The sequence below is a fragment of the Colletes latitarsis genome, unplaced genomic scaffold, assembly GCF_051014445.1.
Source record: "Colletes latitarsis isolate SP2378_abdomen unplaced genomic scaffold, iyColLati1 scaffold0018, whole genome shotgun sequence".
Lineage (NCBI taxonomy): Eukaryota > Metazoa > Arthropoda > Insecta > Hymenoptera > Colletidae > Colletes > Colletes latitarsis.
In genome coordinates this window covers 14,139,572-14,146,279 of record NW_027488369.1, presented here as the reverse complement: position 1 = coordinate 14,146,279, position 6,708 = coordinate 14,139,572, and positions in this window count along the sequence as shown.

Here is a 6,708-nt window from a genome sequence, read left to right as displayed (position 1 = left end):
AAGTATGTGAAGAATGCGAAAGTATGAGTCTGATGAGGGCAAATCCTAGACCTATCCCAGACCTACCATGCGTTATCCTCTAAAATATTGATCCAAACCAGGTTTAGTGGACTGTTTCAGTGTGGTACAACATTACTACGTGATCCAAACCAGAAAATAACCCAGGATCTGTTCAACGAGTATGTGAAGTGTGCGAAAGTATGAGTCTGATGAGGGCAAATCCCAGACCTATCCCAGACCTAACATGCGTTATCCTCTAAAATATTTATCATGACCAGGTTTAATTGATTGTTTCAGTGTGGTCCCACATTACTACGTGATCCAAACCAGAAAAAACCCAGGATCCGTTCAACAAGTATGTGAAGAATGCGAAAGTATGAGTCAGATGAGTGAAAATCCCCGGCCTAAAACAGACCTAACACGCGTTATCCTCTAAAATATTGATCCAAACCAGGTTTAGTGGACTGTTTCAGTGTGGTACCACTTTACAACGTGATCCAAAGCAGAAAAAACCCTCGATCACGTCAACATGTATGATAAAACTGCGAAAGTATGACCCTGATGAGGGCAAATCCCAGACCTATCCCAGACCTAACTTGCGTTATCCTCTAAAATATTGATTGAATCCAGGTTTAATTGACTGTTTCAGTGTGGTACCACATTACTACGTGATCCAATCCAGAAATAGCCCAGGATCTAGCAATGAAGTATGAGAAATATGCGAAAGTATGAGCCTGACGAGGGCAAATCCTAGACCTAACCCAGACCTAACATGCGTTATCCTCTAAAATATTTATCATGACCAGGTTTAATTGATTGTTTCAGTGTGGTCCCACATTACTACGTGATCCAAACCAGAAAAAACCCAGGATCCGTTCTACAAGTATGTGAAGAATGCGAAAGTATGAGTCTGATGAGGGCAAATCCTAGACCTATCCCAGACCTAACATGCGTTATCCTCTAAAATATTGATCCAAACCAGGTTTAATGGACTGTTTCAGTGTGGTACCACACTACTACGTGATCCAAACCAGAAAAAACCCAGGATCTGTTCAACAAGTATGTGAAAACTGCGAAAGTATGACCCTAATGAGGGCAAATCCCAGGCCTAACCTTGACCTAACATGCGTTACCTTCTAAAATATTGATGGAAACCAGGTTTAATTGTCTGTTTCAATGTTGTTCTTCATTACTACGTGATACAATCCAGAAAAAGCCCAGGATCTAGCCATCAAGTATGAGAAATATGCGAAAGAATGAGCCTGATGAGAGCAAATCCAAGACCTAACATAGACCTAACATGAATTATTCTCTAAAATATTGATCAAAACCAGGTTTAATTGACTGTTTCAGTGTGGTACTACATTACTACGTGATCCAAACCAGTAAAAACCCAGGATCTGTTCAACAAGTATGTGAAGAATGCGAAAGTATGTGTCTGATGAGGGCTAATCCCAGACCTATCCCAGACCTAACTTGCGTTATCCTCTAAAATAATGATCGAAACTAGGTTTAATTGACTGTTTTAGTAGTGGCACCACTTTACTACGTGATCCAAAGCAGAAAAAACCCTCGATCAGGTCAACATGCATGTTAAAACTGCGAAAGTATGACCCTAGTGAGGGCAAATCCCAGGCCTAACCTAGACCTAACATGCGTTATCTTCTAAAATATTGAGCGAAACCAGGTTTAATTGACTGTTTCAGTGTGGTACCACATTACTACGTGATCCAATCCAGAAATAGCCCAGGATCTAGCCATGAAGTATGAGAAATATGCGAAAGTATGACCCTGATGAGGGCAAATCCCAGACCTAACCCAGACCTAACATGCGTTGTCCTCTAAAATATTTATCAAGACCAGCTTTAATCGACTGTTTCAGTGTGGTCCCACACTACTACGTGATCCAAACCAGAAAAAACCCAGGATCCGTTCAATAAGTATGTGAAGAATGCGAAAGAATGAGTCAGATGCGTGAAAATCCCAGGCCTAACCTGGACCTAAAATGCGTTATCCTAAAAAATATTGATCGAAACCTGGTTTAATCGACTGCTTCAGTGTGGTACCACATTACTACGTGACCCAAACCAGAAAAAACCCAGGATCAGGTCAAAATGCATGTTAAAACTGCGAAAGTATGACCCTGATGAGGTCAAATCCCAGACCTATCCCAGACCTAACTTGCGTTATCCTCTAAAATAATGATCGAAACCAGGTTTAATTGACTGTTTTAGTTGTGCTACCACTTTACTACGTGATCCAAAGCAGAAAAAACCCTCGATCAGGTCAACATGCATGTTAAAACTGCGAAAGTATGACCCTGATGAGGTCAAATCCCAGACCTATCCCAGACCTGACATGCGTTATCGTCTAAAATATTGATCCAAACCAGGTATAATGGACTGTTTCAGTGTGGTACCACCTTACTACGTGAACCAAACCAGAAAAAACCCAGGATCCGTTCAACAATTATGTGAAGAATGCGAAAGTATGAGTCTGATGAGTGTAAATCCCAGGGCTAACCTAGACCTAACATGCGTTATCCTCTAAAATATTGATCCAAACCAGGTTTAATTGACTGTTTTAGTTGTGGTACCACTTTACTACGTGATCCAAAGCAGAAAAAACCGTCGATCAGGTCAACATGCATGTTAAAACTGCGAAAGTATGACCCTGATGAGATCAACTCCCAGACCTATGCCAGACCTGACATGCGTTATCCTAAAAAATATTGATCGAAACCAGGTTTAATTGAATGCTTCAGTGTGGTACCACTTTACTACGTGATCCAAAGCAGAAAAAACCCTCGATCAGGTCAACATGCATGTTAAAACTGCGAAAGTATGACCCTGATGAGGTCAAATCCCAGACCTATCCCCGACCTGACATGCGTTATCCTCTAAAATATTGATCCAAACCAGGTTTAATTGACTGTTTCAGTGTGGTCCCACATTACTACGTGATACAATCCAGAAACAGCCCAGGATCTAGCCATCAAGTATGAGAAATATGCGAATGTATGAGCCTGATGAGGACAAATCCTAGACCTAACCCAAACCTAACATGCGTTATCCTCCAAAATATTTATCAAGACCAGGTTTAATTGAATGTTTCGGTGTGGTACCACATTACTACGTGAACCAAACCAGAAAAAACCCTCGATCAGGTCAACATGCATGTTAAAACTGCGAAACTATGACCCCAGTGAGGGCAAATCCCAGGCCTAACCTAGACCTAACATGCGTTATCTTCTAAAATATTGAGCGAAACCAGGTTTAATTGACTGTTTCAGTGTGGTACCACATTACTACGTGATCCAATCCAGAAATAGCCCAGGATCTAGCCATGAAGTATGAGAAATATGCGAAAGTATGACCCTGATGAGGGCAAATCCCAGACCTAACCCAGACCTAACATGCGTTGTCCTCTAAAATATTTATCAAGACCAGGTTTAATCGACTGTTTCAGTGTGGTCCCACACTACTACGTGATCCAAACCAGAAAAAACCCAGGATCCGCTCAACAAGTATGTGAAGAATGCGAAAGTATGAGTCTGATGAGTGAAAATCCCTGACCTAACCTAGACCTAACATGAATTATTCTCTAAAATATTGATCGAAACCTGGTTTAATCTATTGTTTCAGTGTGGTACCACATTACTATTAGATCCAAACCAGAAAATAACCCAGGATCCGTTCTACGAGTACGTGAAGTGTGCGAAAGTATGAGTCTGATGAGGTCAAATCCCTGACCTATCCCAGACCTAGCTTGCGTTATCCTCAAAAATATTGATCGAAACCAGGTTTAATTGACTGTTTCAGCGTGGTACCACATTACTACGTGATACAATCCAGAAACAGCCAAGGATCTAGCCATAAAGTATGAGAAATATGCGAATGTATGAGCCTGATGAGGACAAATCCTAGACCTTACCCAAACCTAACATGCGTTATCCTCTAAAATATTTATCAAGACCAGGTTTAATTGAATGTTTCAGTGTGGTACCACATTACTACGTGAACCAAACCAGAAAAAACCCAGGATCCGTTCAACAAGTATGTGAAGAATGCGAAAGTATGAGTCTGATGAGTGAAAATCCCAGGTCTAACCCAGACCTAACTTGCGTTATCCTCTAAAATATTGATCCAAACCAGGTTTAATGGACCGTTTCAGTGTGGTACCACTTTACTACGTGATCCAAAGCATTAAGAATCCTCGATCAGGTCAACATGTATGTTAAAACTGCGAAAGTATGACCCTGATGAGGGCAAATCCCAGGCCTTACCTAGACCTAACTTGCGTTATCCTCAAAAATGTTGATCGAAACCAAGTTTAATTGACTGTTTCAGCGTGGTACCACATTACTACGTGATACAATCCAGAAACAGCCAAGGATCTAGCCATGAAGTATGAGAAATATGCGAATGTATGAGCCTGATGAGGACAAATCCTAGGCCTAACCCAAACCTAACATGCGTTATCCTCTAAAATATTTATCAAGACCAGGTTTATTTGAATGTTTCAGTGTGGTACCACGTTACTACGTGAACCAAACCAGAAAAAACCCAGGATCCGTTCAACAAGTATGTGAAGAATGCGAAAGTATGAGTCTGATGAGTGAAAATCCCAGGTCTAACCCAGACCTAACATGCGTTATCCTCTAAAATATTGATCCAAACCAGGTTTAATGGACTGTTTCAGTGTGGTACCACTTTACTACGTGATCCAAAGCATTAAGAATCCTCGATCAGGTCAACATGTATGTTAAAACTGCGAAAGTATGACCCTGATGAGGGCAAATCCCAGGCCTTACCTAGACCTAACATGCGTTGTCCTCTAAAATATTGATGGAAACCAGGTTTAGTTGACAGTTTCAGTGTTGTACTTCATTACTACGTGATGCAATCCAGAAATAGCCCAGGATCTAGCCGTGAAGTATGAGAAATATGCGAAAGTATGAGTCTGACGAGGGCAAATCCTAGACCTAACCCAGACCTAACATGCGTTATCCTCTAAAATATTTATCATGACCAGGTTTAATTGATTGTTTCAGTGTGGTCCCACATTACTACGTGATCCAAACCAGAAAAAACCCAGGATCCGTTTAAGAAGTATGTGAAGAATGCGAAAGTATGAGTCTGATGAGTGAAAATCCCAGGCCTAACCTAGACCTAACATGCGTTATCCTCAAAAATATTGATCGAAACCAGGTTTAATTGACTGTTTCAGTGTGGTACCACATTACTATGTGATCCAATCCAGAAATAGCCCAGGATCTAGCCGTGAAGTATGAGAAATATGCGAAAGTATGAGTCTGACGAGGGCAAATCCTAGACCTAACTCAGACCTAACATGCGTTATCCTCTAAAATATTTATCATGACCAGGTTTAATTGATTGTTTCAGTGTGGTCCCACATTACTACGTAATCCAAACCAGAAAAAACCCAGGATCCGTTTAACAAGTATGTGAAGAATGCGAAAGTATGAGTCTGATGAGTGAAAATCCCCGGCCTAGCCTAGACCTAACATGCGTTATCCTCAAAAATATTGATCAAAACCAGGTTTAATTGACTGTTTCAGTGTTGTACTTCATTACTACGTGACGCAATCCAGAAAAAGCCCAGGATCTAGCCATCAAGTATGAGAAATATGCGAAAGCATGAGCCTGATGAGAGCAAATCCCAGACCTAACCTAGACCTAACATGAATTATTCTCTAAAATATTGATCAAAACCAGGTTTAATTGACTGTTTCAGTGTGGTACCACATTACTACGTGATCTGATCCAGAAATAGCCCAGGATCTCGCCATGAAGTATGAGAAATATGCGAAAGTATGAGCCTGACGAGGGCAAATCCTAGACCTAACCCAGACCTAACTTGCGTTATCCTCTAAAATATTTATCAAGACCAGGTTTAATTGATCGTTTCAGTGTGGTCCGACATTACTACGTGATCCGAACCAGAGAAAACCCAGGATCCGTTCAACAAGTATGAGAAATATGCGAAAGTATGAGCCTGATGTGGGCAAATCCCAGGCCTAACCTAGACCTAACATGCGTTGTCCTCTAAAATATTGATGGAAACCAGGTTTAATTGACTGTTTCAGTGTTGTACTTCATTACTACGTGACGCAATCCAGAAAAAGCCCAGGATCTAGCCATCAAGTATGAGAAATATGCGAAAGAATGAGCCTGATGAGAGCAAATCCCAGACCTAACCTAGACCTAACATGAATTATTCTCTAAAATATTGATGAAAACCAGGTTTAATTGACTGTTTCAGTGTGGTACCACATTACTACGTGATCTAGTCCAGAAATAGCCCAGGATCTAGCCATGAAGTATGAGAAATATGCGAAAGTATGACCCTGACGAGGGCAAATCCTAGACCTAACCCAGACCTAACTTGCGTTATCCTCTAAAATATTTATCAAGACCAGGTTTAATTGATTGTTTCAGTGTGTTCCGACATTACTACGTGATCAAAACCAGAAAAAACCCAGGATCCGTTCAACAAGTATGTGAAGAATGCGAAAGTATGAGTCTGATGAGTGAAAATCCCAGGCCTAACCTAGACCTAACATGCGTTATCCTCAAAAATATTGGTCGAAACCTGGTTTAATCGACTGTTTCAGTGTGGTACCACATTACTATGTGATCCAAACCAGAAAATAACCCAGGATCTGTTCAACGGGTATGTGAAGTG